Source organism: Sceloporus occidentalis, unplaced genomic scaffold (genome assembly GCF_023333645.1).
Source record: "Sceloporus occidentalis isolate IW3139 unplaced genomic scaffold, rSceOcc1.0.p SCAF_74, whole genome shotgun sequence".
Classification (NCBI taxonomy): domain Eukaryota; kingdom Metazoa; phylum Chordata; class Lepidosauria; order Squamata; family Phrynosomatidae; genus Sceloporus; species Sceloporus occidentalis.
Genome location: NW_028317054.1, coordinates 1,010,479 through 1,024,148, shown reverse-complemented (window position 1 = coordinate 1,024,148; position 13,670 = coordinate 1,010,479).

Genomic DNA, 13,670 nt, shown 5'->3' with positions numbered 1-13,670 from the left:
AGAGCCAGTGTTATCTGATCAATTCTCCTGAAATTCTATATTTTATTGTATTTTGGTACAAATTTATGATCTCTTGAAGTAATACACCCTACAGCATTACATTGCATGATTTCCACAGTAAATTAATTTTACATACATTTTACATTAAATTGAGCCAATTGAGTACATGTTGTATTCACATTCCACGGAGCACAATGGTCGGGCATGGCAATTCTCCTTAATCTAGTAACCCTCATGTTCGAAAACATGATATGATTGAAATTATCGCATAGTGATCTTACTACCGGGTTACCCAGTAGGTCCGATTGACATTGGTAGGGTTCGGGTAAAAACTAGCAGCTGTAGCCCTTAGACTGTATGATCCGTATCTAGTTTGAACATAAAATGAAACCAAACAGAAACCTGGTTAAGGTAAGAACCCTAAGCCCAACCACCTAATCAATTTCCAGCTGCTACTTATCTTCTCCCTATAACACATCCTCCACAGGCAGGGAGGAAAGGCTTTCTATCCAATAGACCCATCTATGAAAATGTCGAAGCCCTCGCCCCTGCACAGTATGATATAATTCTTCCATTCTTCTATTGTATTCTACCCTCCTCAGCCATGCCCCATAAGTGGCAACTGTCATAATACCTCTGAAAGCATTTTGCAATCTCAGAAGTAACAAGTTTAACATTTCCTTTATCGCCCTTTACCTTTGGTATAAATGATTGGACCTGTGTTGCCCTAAGGGCTTTTGCTGGGTTTACTCCCATACTCATACTGGATTTTGGACACCCTATTTAATTTCTTAAAAATGGTAGCTTATTTCTTTTTATAGCACATACATCCTCCATAGGAGTCTGCAACATATACAAAGAACCTACTTTTCCTCTTATCCCCACAACTCGTGACCCTAAGATCTGAAAGTTCAACAATAAGGAGTGGCATGTGGGCTCTTTGAAACTTTATAAACCTGTTTGCATCTCATTATAGGAGGTCATCAAAAAGTTGTAAAGTTGGAACGATTTATTCTTGGTTAATTTCTTTGGAGATCCCCTGCTCCCAGAGATTGCATCTCCATCCCTTGCTGTCCAAATATTTGATCTGGTAAAGCAAATTTGCTACTTATTTCCATCTGATGATGCAGATGTTTTTGAATAGGCTTGTTTTGCTTGCCCGTGGTGTCGGATAGAGGGGATTTTGCCGAGACCTGGGCATGTCTGACCGTAGCCTTAGAGATGTGTGTCTGTCATGGATGCCTGCAAGCCACAGCCCTGTTAAATCCCTTTATGTATTTACTAGGGCTGCAACTAACGATTATTTTCATAATCGATTAGTTGGCCGATTATTTTTTCGATTAATCGGATAAAAAAATGAATGTACATTTTTCATTTATTTAAAATAATTTAATAAACAAATGATGTTAAATACAAACGCAGAATAAAAAACTGATAAAATGCACATTTGAGCACAGGCTTGCCACGCTGCCTCCCAGACATGCCACTCCACGCTGCCTCCCACATATACCACTCCACGCTGCCTCCCACATATACCACTCCACGCTGCCTCCCACATATACCACTCCACGCTGCCTCCCACATATTCCACTCCACCCTGCCTCCCACATATACCACTCCACGCTGCCTCCCACATATTCCACTCCACGCTGCCTCCCACATATGCCACGCTGCCTCCCACATATTCCACTCCACGCTGCCTCCCACATGCACATTTGAGCCCAGGCTTGCCACGCTGCCTCCCAGACATGCCACGCTGCCTCCCAGACATGCCACTCCACGCTGCCTCCCACATATGCCACGCTGCCTCCCACATATTCCACTCCACGCTGCCTCTCACATATTCCAGTCCACTCTACCCCCACATATGCCACTGTGCCTGATACGCCTTATACCCCCTGATACACCACTCCATCCTCCCCAGACATGCCACACTGCCTCCCAGACATGCCACGCTGCCCTCCCCACATATGCCTTATATATCATATATGCCTTATACCCCCAGATATGTCTCTCCATCCTCCCCAGATATGCCTTATACCCCCAGATATCTCATAGTCCCCTCAGAGTCACAGACCTGTTCGCATCACACTGACACCATACTTTTATAAATAAGTACTGGGTTAATCTTCACTGCCCCCAGGATATAGATTCCCCTTATTCTGCCCCCCTTTACCTCTAACTGCGCCTTAAGTTAACTTTATTAAATTAACCCTCAGTCCTCATTAAATTAACACTAAACACCCCATTAACCATAACTACCCCTAAATTAACTCTAAATACCCCATCAAACACAACTACCCTAAATTAACCCTAAACACCCCATTAACCACAGCATCCCCTAAATTAACCTTAAAGACCCCCATCAACCACAACAGCCCCTAAATTAACCCCAAACACCCCATTAACCACAACTGCCTCAAATTAACCCCAAACACCCCATTAACCACAGCTGCCCCTAAATTAACCCTAAACACCCCATTAACCATAGCTGCCCCTAAATTAACCCTAAACACCCCATTAACCATAGCTGCCCCTAAACACCCCATTAACCATAGCTGCCCCTAAACACCCCATTAAGCATAACTTCCCCTAAATTAACCCTAAACACCCCATTAACCATAACTGCCCCTAAATTAACCCCCACCTCCCCTAACTTTCAGCAGCCCAAATATTAATTTTATACTTACAGTTAGATGAGTGTCACAGCCATGTGGTTCTGGCCTTCTGGGAGAAGGAAGGGGGCGGGGCCAGTTGTCACAGTGATTACAGGGAGGGACTGGTAAGTAGGAGCTGCTGCTATGAGTCACTGAAACGGTTTATATAATGAGGGGTATTTTTCCGAGCGTTTGCTCTGAAAAAACCCTCATTTTATAATCGATAAAAATCGATTCAACTAATCGATAACGAAATTCGTTGGCAACGATTTTCATTATCGATTATTATCGATTTTATTGATTAGTTGTTGCAGCCCTAGTATTTACGAATAGTCACGAAGATCATGAGAGCAGAAAAGTTAGCACACGTTTCCCAACAATGTACATATTAGGGTGGGTGGGTTTTTAATACTTACACATTGCTTGTTTTTATATGTAAACAGGATTTATGTAAGTTTATTTACTGTGTAAAACGTAGGATTTGGGAAAAGTGACAAGAAGCCCTATCATTGTCGAAACCTCCAGGGGGTCTCAGTAAGCCAGCTTTGGACTGGAGTGTCCTGCACAGAAAACTCCCTGTACCTTGCGATAGCAAGCGAGTAAGCAAATACAGATAACGAGAGGATCTCGCTTTTTCTGGCTTGAGCTACTATAAGATATCTTTGTGCGAGTTACTAAGTAAACCAATTAGCCTCTGTTTAAGCAGTTTATACTCAGCATTTCTAAATTTGGAAATCCTGTATCTACTGATATAACAGGGAAATCTGTTTACCCTATAACATATTTACAGAAACCACGCGTGATATAAGCTTTTATGTATAGAAAAGAATAGCTTGCAGTGTTCAGTTTATAGGTTTTCTCTGTTGGGTTTCTGCAAATCAAAAGGGACACTGTATAGAAACATAGAATGTGACAGTAGATAAGAACCTTTCGGCCCATCTAGTCTGCCCGTTTCGGGCCCAAAAAACTCAACTCTCAATCAGACCTTGATGTGAAGACTCAATTCTTAATCAGTCCTTGATGTAATGACTCAATCATTAGTCAGTCCTTGGTCTTATCTTATATTCATGATAGCTTTATGACTATCCCATATATTAGCAGTTCATGGGATCATGTGGATGGACTAATACTAGTTAATTTCTTGCCCTGATCTTATCTCCCCTTTTCTCACCTCTTCCTTAAAAACATTGCTGGAAACTTTTAACAACTAAAAACGGCAATGGTTACTTTTAAACAGTAGACACATGTCAAAACAGTCTTGGATCTTCTACCTGCTGGTACCATTGACATAGTTCTAGTTGCGCAAGCAGTCTCTTTGCCTAACACAGACAGTTATGGTTATAACCGCTCATTGGCTCATTGGCTTCCATAGTTATGGATTACTAGCCATCAGAGTCGATGCAGATGATTATCTTGTGTAAGGATCAGAGACCCGTGCCTCAAATGGTACATTGATTCACGGCAGCGATATTATGTCTGGCTTCTTGTGCTGAACCATCTAAAGCAATGGGTCCCACTTCAAAAAAAAAAAAAATAATGGAATAATGTGGGTATTGCAATCCATTGTATTAGATGGGCTGCCCCCAAACAGGAGTACGGAAAATGTTTACGTTCTGTGATCTTCTGAAAGTCTACTTACATTCCTCACTGTCCCTTTAAGGTTTAACATGTTCACATTAGTTTGCTTAGCTGGTTGTTGATATTAAAATGGCATTGACTTGATATCTTGTCTCGGCAGCTATAATTAGTTTTGGTGTTCTGTAAACATACTATTGCTTGGAAATGTCTCAGACATTGTCCTGGGAACATAGATTATGTAAGGTGAGGGATCTTGGCCGGAAAAAAAATGTTTTCCTGCCAGAAGCACCGCATCTTCAAAAATATGAATTTAGCAACTTATGTGATTTTTCAGCTGTTTAAGTAAACGAGTAGAATACACGTCCTTTTAATATGGTTCGGTGTCACCAAAACCTTTTAAGTTTTTCTACCTGGCAAATACCTGCAGAGGATCATTGGAGTGGCAGCTCACCAATGGGTGGAAAGCCACCAGGGACCTTTCCTTTAGTGGTATAATATGAAGCTGCCCCAAACAGTAAATAAATATATCTCATTTCTTTATTCTGATTTTTTATTTACTTTGTCTTACATCTTAAAAAGAATTTCCTAAAAATAATAAAAATCTTAAATGGTGAAAAAATGAAGTTTCTATATCATAAAGTTCCTAATGAAATGATGCCTTTGGCTTACATATGATCATGGGAGCCACAGTTACCTCTACAAAGAATTTTATTAAGTAAACTGAGAAAGTAAATGTTTACAATTATGATATATATATGTATAAAAACCTTGGACTTCTTTAATGTAAGGGAACATAGGAGAATTTGTGTAAGTGCTGATCCATATCAATATGTGGCACCTTGACAATGTAGGGATCTGAATGTCAACTATTTAATCTTCAAAAGATTAGGCATCTTGCAGGCAGAGAATGGAGAACAGGTGACATGGCAAGAACAAACATAGTTAGTCATTAACTTGGCTGCAGGACTTGATAAAAAAAAAAAAAACTTGGTAATTGCTCTGATGTGGAAACACAAATATAAGAGGAGCCCTGTGGGAATAAATGCACGGTAAAATCATTTATTATTATACTTCACTGTGTTCTTTAAATAGCGTTATAAATTCAAGGGCTAGGAATTAAGTTAACAAAGTAAAAACATTGTACGTTAGATGAGCAAAACAATGAGTTACTGTGAAAAGAAAAAAAAACACATTTCAATGCATTAACTATACATTAGGAAGGACCATTTGGCTCTTATTACAAGACTATGTATAGGTATTACATTTCTATTCTACTGTTTTTGTCTTACAGCAAGAGTAAGAGATGTGAAAGCATCATCAATGTTTGAAAGTGAGGAAAACAATTTTAAATTTTTTATTTCAATAAGTAATTCCACTAGGATAGACTAATGACTTTCACGTTGGGTATTTTTTTTCTTTATCATGTCACATTGTGTTGGTTTAATCTAAGAAAAAGAAAACCACTCCTCACAATTCTCTCTGGATCTTATTTACACAAGACGCTACTAAAATACTAAATCATTCCCTTGTGTTATCCTGTCTGAATTATTGCACGCTCAAACTGACTGCCTTCCTTCTTTCCTGCCTGACACCACTCCAATCCATTCTGAACATTCTGCTGCCCCACTGTGTCAGTCCCTCCTTGGTTCCCCGTACCTTTTCAGAATTTAATATAAAAACCCAGAGCCTTACATGGAGTTTCCTGAACAAGACAGTCCTCCATATATCTGCTTTTATATCCAAATACTGATCTAACTCTATGCCCAAGACTTGGGTTTCTCTTCACCCGTTATCGCTTCTTCCTTTGCTTGTGTTCAGGATTTTACCAGTGCTTTTGTCTGGATTTTCCTACCTCGTTCTCTCAGACTGTCTCCTACTTATTCTAATTTTAAACACTCATTTAAAAACCCACCTGTTCAAAGATGCATACAACCTTCCTAATACCTGCAACCTACATCCAGCATTAGTTTCACCACCTTAACGATCTCCACACCATTGGCTTCTCTACATGACCATTGTGAAAGCCAAACAGTCCCTCACGTGGCCTCAATCTCCCTCATCGTCCAAATATATTTTAAGCTTACTAGAGCAGGACTATCTTCTCCTTCTCTACCAGTATGTCCTCAATTCTCTCCTATTGTAATCAGGCCCAGACTGGCCATCTGGAAGGCCAGGCAGATACCCGGTGGGTGACTTCTCAACTCAAAATCTCTCCATATGCCAGACCGCACGTTGCACAAGCATAAAAACATAGTGCTATGGAATCTGCAGGCGCGCTTTATATACAAAGTAAGGTTATGAGTTCACTGCTAAGGGGACAGTAGTTGGTTCTTTAATATACTTAGCATTTTCAATGCGGTAGGGAGACTCTAAATGTCTTCTTCTGAGGAGGCAAGAGTTCCAATGTTCTACTCTACTCTTTTTCTTTTATTTTGCATGACTTAACTGTCAATCATTCCTCTAGCTAATCTGAACTTTTGTTGAGTTTTCAGATAGGCTTAATTTAGTAATTATTTTATTTAATCGAAGGCAATTTTGACTTGGCAACAACTCAGCCTTAAGAAGATCTATCATGGTTTCTATGTGGTGTAAGCATAAAGTTTCCATTGTTCATCCAATTAAAATTCAATCTCCTGAAAATAGTATTAAATCGGCTAATGAGAAATATATGTAACAATTAATTCTTCCTTCAGGGGCATGCACGTTATTTATTGTTCACATCCACTGTTTCTGAGTTGTATCTCTATCAAGTTTACCGGGCAGTATTTTTCCCCTTTCTGAAATCATTTTATGAAGGTCTTTCTGGTGAATACTAGAGAATGGTAAATCCAGCCAGTTCTAATTTACAGTGCAAGCATGACCTTTGTATTCTGGATCCTAGGTTTTGGAAAGCTTGGAAAGGTAAAGGGAATGTTTACAATTGCTGATGATATACTCATGTGTAAATAAATATACAGTGTATATCATGTATATATATACATTACATATACACATACACACGCTACATCTGTGAAAGTTTAATGGAAGGTTTGTGATATCTTCGAATTAGGGGAATTTCCAGTATATTGCATTTTGTATTATCATGACCTACCTAGGAAATACCGGCTGATGTGAAAACTTAAATAGTTATACATTCAGCAAATATTTAACCTTATGTGTACCTTGTCACAATGTGCATACTTGCTAAACATCTAAGTTTGGAAAGGACAGTCCTGGCTACAGCATCTACATCGTGTTATTGAACACTGTGCTGCATATATAACATAAACATGTTACCGCGCCACAAAGGGTGGTAGAGCTTGTGGAGAGGATTAAACACAAGTGAGCCAATTAGCTTCAATCTTTGGACTGGCCTGCTTATGTCCCTCATGGTTTGGAGATTGACAACCCTCAAATGTAACAAAGGGTATGAAGGGTATATGTAGTGCAAAGTCAATGACTTATTTGTTCCTTGTGTTTTTTACCTGGGGCTATAATCATACCTGAGGACTCCAGGTGTGACCCGGAGTCTCCGGGTGAAGGTGTTGCTTCCCTGGGTCTCAAGGTCAGTTTCTTCTTTCTTCAGGCAGGTAGTGGCATTTAGCAATGCCCAATCCCCACTCGCTTGTCCTCCCCACTCACTTCTAAGGCTGACACGTCCATGTAAAGTTATTCCCGCAGAAGAGTGAGCTCAGGATAGCCCACCATGCTAAGTTCCTAGGTACAGCTAGAATAGACAATCGCACAAAATGCGAATGATGTCACTATGTTCACAGCAGTAACAGTTATGAATAAGGATAGTTGCTCGGCATCTCTCATTTTCTTTCTATAGGGATAAAACACCCAAAATGGGAAAAAAAATCTACAATTTTCCTTGTATTAAGACGTTGTTTTATGCATTTAAGCAGTGAGTGGTCATGAGACTTATATACCCTATATACGGTAATATCTTGGAGACTGGTAATGGAAAATGAGTTTGAATATGGCATCAATTACCAATATGAATTATCCTATAATTTGTTTTTTATTAAGTAATTAATATATTTTGGTATATGTCTATTGACTGATTTGGGGGGCTTGCAAGACCAGCTCTTTATCCGTCTCAATATCCAGTTAAGCATCTCTGTAGTCTGGGTAATGAAGCATGCAAGCCTCTGTCATTTATTTGCATCAAAACAATTAATAAAGTTAAAAATAATATTCATTAAAAGATTATTGGATAGGAGAAAAATTCCAGCCTGCAAAAGTAAAATTGTATTAATTGTGTACCCCAGAAGTAAAATGTCCAGAGACTGCCAGTAATTGTTTACTTATGGTGTTCAAGGTTCACCGTGTTCAACATAGTTTTAGGATGCCATCTAAATTAATTTTTAATTATATTTCCCTTTGAATACATATATTTTTTTTACTGACTAAAGCTTGTCTCAAGGATAAATTAACTTTCTTGGTATTGACGAAAAGCTCAAGGTAAATTAGCATCTTGTACTTTTTGATAGAAAGAAATCAGAACTACTACATTTCAAGGGGAAGAACACATTAATAAAAGAACACATTATTCCACACAATACTGTTTTTGTCTATAACGTTCCAAACGTTCATAGGATGTTCTGATTTGTAAATGTGATAATAAGTTTTCCAAAAATTGAGAACTGCAGAACAGCCCCTCTTTAGTGGGTTTTGCAACATCTTCACCCATTCCCCTTAATGTGTTTTATGCAGTATAGGGTGCGGCACCCCCACCTTTCATACCAGTCCCTGTCAATGAGGCATCTGGGGTCATCATATATCACTGTTGCTTTTACAATGTTCTCTCTTTATGTAATTGGTACCCCAATAAACAAACTCAAGACTCAGGAGCAGCTGTTGGAAGTAGATAAGCTGATAAGGGCATTCAGACATAATTGTTGAAATTGACTCAATTACTTTGCCGCCCCAAGCCTGGCTAAGGTTAGCACCCCTAAATGCGTAATTACCTTTTCACATACACTCTACAGTGACAGGGAAGTAGAAATCGGTGCCTCTTATGGAACAAATATCAACCATTTTCACCCATACAAAGAATACAACATCATATCCCAGATCTACTGTATGTTCCTGCAGTACTGGAAGGTAATAAATAATAAAGATGTCTGCCAGAAGGAGCACAGATGATTGGGCACTGGCCAAATAGGCTGCTGCCCTTTATGGTCTACTTTCCAACATTAGAAAGGACCAATAAATGAACATTTTGTTTTAGATGGTATTTAATGACATACGCTATATGGACAAAAGTATTTGGACACATGAACATTACACCAACCTTTATGATATTGCATTCTAAATACATAGACATTAATATGAAGTTGGTCCCCCTTTGCAGCTATAACAGCTTCCACTCTTCTGGGAAAGTTTTGGAGAGTTTCCTGTGGGAATTTTCATCCAGTATAGCATTTGTGAGGTCAGGCACTGATCATGGAGGAAAAGGCCTGGTTAGCAATCTCCGTTCCAGTTCATGCCAAAGGTGTTGGATGGGGTTGAGGTCAGGGCTCTGTGCAACCAGTCAAGTTCTTCCACGCCAAATTCATCCAACCATGTCTTCATGGAGCTTGCTTTGTGCACTGGGGCACAGCCATGCTGGAATAGAAAAGGGCCTTCCCCAAACTGGTGTCACAAAGTTAGAAGCATAGCATTGTCCAAAATTTCTTTTTATGGTGTGCCATTAACATTACCCTTCACTGGAACTAAGCGGCCCAAACCCTGAAAAACAGCCCCAGATTATTAGCCCTCCTCCACCAAACATTACAGCAGGTACAATGTATTCCATTAGGTAGCATTCTCCTGGCATCTGCCAAATCCAGATTAGTCCATGTGCCTTGATGGAGGTATGGGAATGCAAACATGAAAAGAGATGGAGGAAAGGAAAAAAAGAAAGGATGTTATGATGGAGAGAACGATAGACTGGTTGCTCGGGCTGACACATGGGAAATTGTTGGAAGCCCCATCAGAAGGTTTGTGAAGAGTTCATTAACTTTAACAGTTACCCTGAATAATGCCCATGTTACTCCTGGTAGAACAAAAGCTCCATATAAAAGCCTAAACATCAGAATTCTATGTATTTTGAGTAAACCAGCAAAACGATGAACTTTTTTTCAGTACATGTATAAAAGAATATATTTTCACTAACTCTGATCTCAACCATTATTACATGGATTTTCAGTCCCGTTCTCTGAAATTGCTGTAATAAATATACACATTTTTCTACATGTCATGTGTTATAATTATAGTGGAAATGACTCAAATTATGTCTTGTGATATTGGATTATGTTATAGTGTTCTAATAATTGAACTTTAATAACAATGTTAGGTGTATGTAGCAAATGGCAGAACAAGCACAGTAACTATATGTCATTTCTATGTGTGTATTAGAAGCTCATTCGACGTTGTTCCGTTATGAAGTTATGAGAACACACACATTACCGAGTAAAGCACACAGAGGCCTTGGGGAGTCTATTAAAAGCTTTGTGGCCCCGATAACGATAGAAAGATTGACCAGCTGTTTATTTTATTTTTTGGTTTTTTTCATTTTCGGAATGTTTTATATTGCACAATGTCATTGATAGAAGAAAATAATAAAATACAAAGGTTATAATAATATCTGACATTAATTGTACAAAACTGGTCAGACTCAGGATAGTCTCTTTAGGATTACACCTTAAATCACCTAAACGTAATTACTTTTATTTCATTGAACAGTGTGTTTTCTGATAACATTTTGTAAGGTTTTTTTTGTTGTTATTTTTGTAACATCAGATAGTAATTTCTGTTTTTCAAGACGCATAAAAAATCTCGTTGCCAAGATTGTTAAGTGTGGAAAGTTTTTATAGAATGATTTCATAACCCAACTTTAATATCTTAAATTTGTTATTTCTTTGTGTTTTGTAGTGCTTCAGACTTCCACATGATATTCCAATGGCATCATATCATAGGCTCGAGCTCCCAAAACCGTCTTGATGGGTACACACACACACACACATATATATATATATATGTATAGGTACAAATATATACCCAAGTCTGGCAATGTGCCATCCGGAACTGCATACACCTTCAACTTGTCTGTGTCATCTGTCATGGTAAACATAAACATTAGAACCGCCAACAACATAACATCAAAAACAATAAAAACAGTAATGCGGTATTCCTCTGTTCTGGCCTCAATCCCAATAACATATTTGGGGTTACTCTATCCCTGAGTAGTTCGTCCACAGTTTGTCGTTGGTTTTAGTAGACACTGGTCAGAATGATTGGGCTGTTGCCTCAGTAATCGGGAGCAGCACCAAGAGGTATATTTAAAGGTATCACTAATCTGGGCTTTGATATTGTCGTCCAAAATCTTTTTCACTGTTGGAAAAACGTATTTGGACGGACTGGCCTCCATTCTCATTATAAACAACAGTTTAGTCCTATTTTGCATTTAACATATCCAAAAAAACGTAAAAAATAATAAAGGATGCAAACAGATTGAGTGTAGTAAGCGAACCTGGGCACCAGGTTTGGCCTCGAGACCCGGGTAAGCAGTGGTTTTGTCTTCTCCAGGTGTAGCATTTAGGGTTGCCCATTCATCGCCTACTGCTCACCTATATAAGACTGCCCAGGGCTAGCCCCACCTCTGTGTGCAGCAAGCTCCACGCCATGCACAGCTATCTCCACCTACAAAGCTGAATAGCCCCACCTACATTGCTAACTCATCCTGCCCTCTCACAAAGCCACGCCCCAGAAGAGGGGGAGCTCCAGGTAGCCTACTCTGGGAAGTTCCCAGGAATGATACTAAGTGAGGTCCAGACCCGCTTTGTTTCTAATACCCAAAGCAATTATCATTCCCAGTGCAGCCATAATGTGGAATATGTGGGAGTATAACCGGAAGAAGAGTTGATACTGGTAATGGTGACATGACGAGTGATTTTCATTAATGTGAACAGATGATGTCAACGATTGAAGATGTTTGTTAAATATTTGAAGAAACAAGCTAAAATTCACATTCCAAACACTTGTTTATATTTTTGACCAACATAAGTCACAACAGCTGCTTCTACAACAGCTTCCAGCCCCAGTACTGGCTTTGGCACATATTTGTTCTAATTTGTCAATGTTTATCATAATTGTTAAGTATACTTATACTTGTTAAGTATCAGCTCGAATTCAGCAGTGACTACGTGCTTAGTTACGTCCTCCAAAAGTCTGTTTAAAGAATACACCAATGCTCGTACATTAATATATTGTTACAAATGACTTGTTTATACATATATATATATATATATATATATATATATATATATATATATATAGTGTTCTCGTCATTGCATTTAAGCCAGTGGAAATACAGGCTAAAGAATAAAGAGTCCCTTATAACTTTTAGAGCCACTTACCTTTACATAATCTGTTACATCATGACATAAAGTAATCATAGATTCTAAAACTAAATAAAAATAAATAAATAATATATATAACCAATTATATTATATTATATATATATATATATATATATATATATATATATATATATATATATAAAATACAATTTGTGTTATTATTAGCTTATTTTAAAGCCTTACAGGATTACAGGATTAAAGTGACCATATATGAGTACTTTAATATCCATTTTTCCAAAACGAAAAAAATAATGACTTGCAGAGCTCTCAGCTGTGGTCCTCTGTGGTCTGAAGATTTCCTGTGGCAGGAAAGTGCTACTATTCAAATTAATGGAAGCACTTTCCACACATGTGCACAGGGATCTGCATAGCCCCCTGCTCAAAGCATTAACCGACCCAACGCAGGAGCTGGCTGCTAATGAGTATAACTCTGAACGCATCCCCTACACAGCAAATAGTAGGGGCAAAGGCATATGGGGCATTCTATAGAATCCCCCCCATGAATTTGCAAGGAGGGTGCCATGAAAATTGAACAGGCCATGCATATGAGATGTGTACTTAAATAGTCTCCCTGACAACAGACTGACAAAAAGTTATTCGACACTACTGTGATTCCACTATGAAACATTGTCACAAATAAGAATCAGGTTACATAGTTATATAGGCTGAAAAAAGACATGCGTCCATCAAGTTCAGCCTTTCCTATATCTGTTAATTTGTTGCTGTTGAGCCAAAAGAAGGCAAAAACCCCCAGTTTGGCTCTTTCCAATCTTGCACTAACCAGGGTACATGCATAATTCTTGTAAATTAAATCCCACTTTTGCTCAGTGAACATTTCATTCTTTAAACTTTTTTTTTTTTATTTTTTAACCTTCCCATTCCTGTATTACAGGAAAGAATGGAAATCGCAAATGTGCAGTGGTCGCATTTCCTGCCAAGTTTACTTTAAGCATTTCAAGGATAAAAACAGATTAGCAATTTGCTAAATATGCATTTATTTTTCTAGAATTTGTAATTTTTGAACTCTTGTCAAGTATTACTTAAAAGT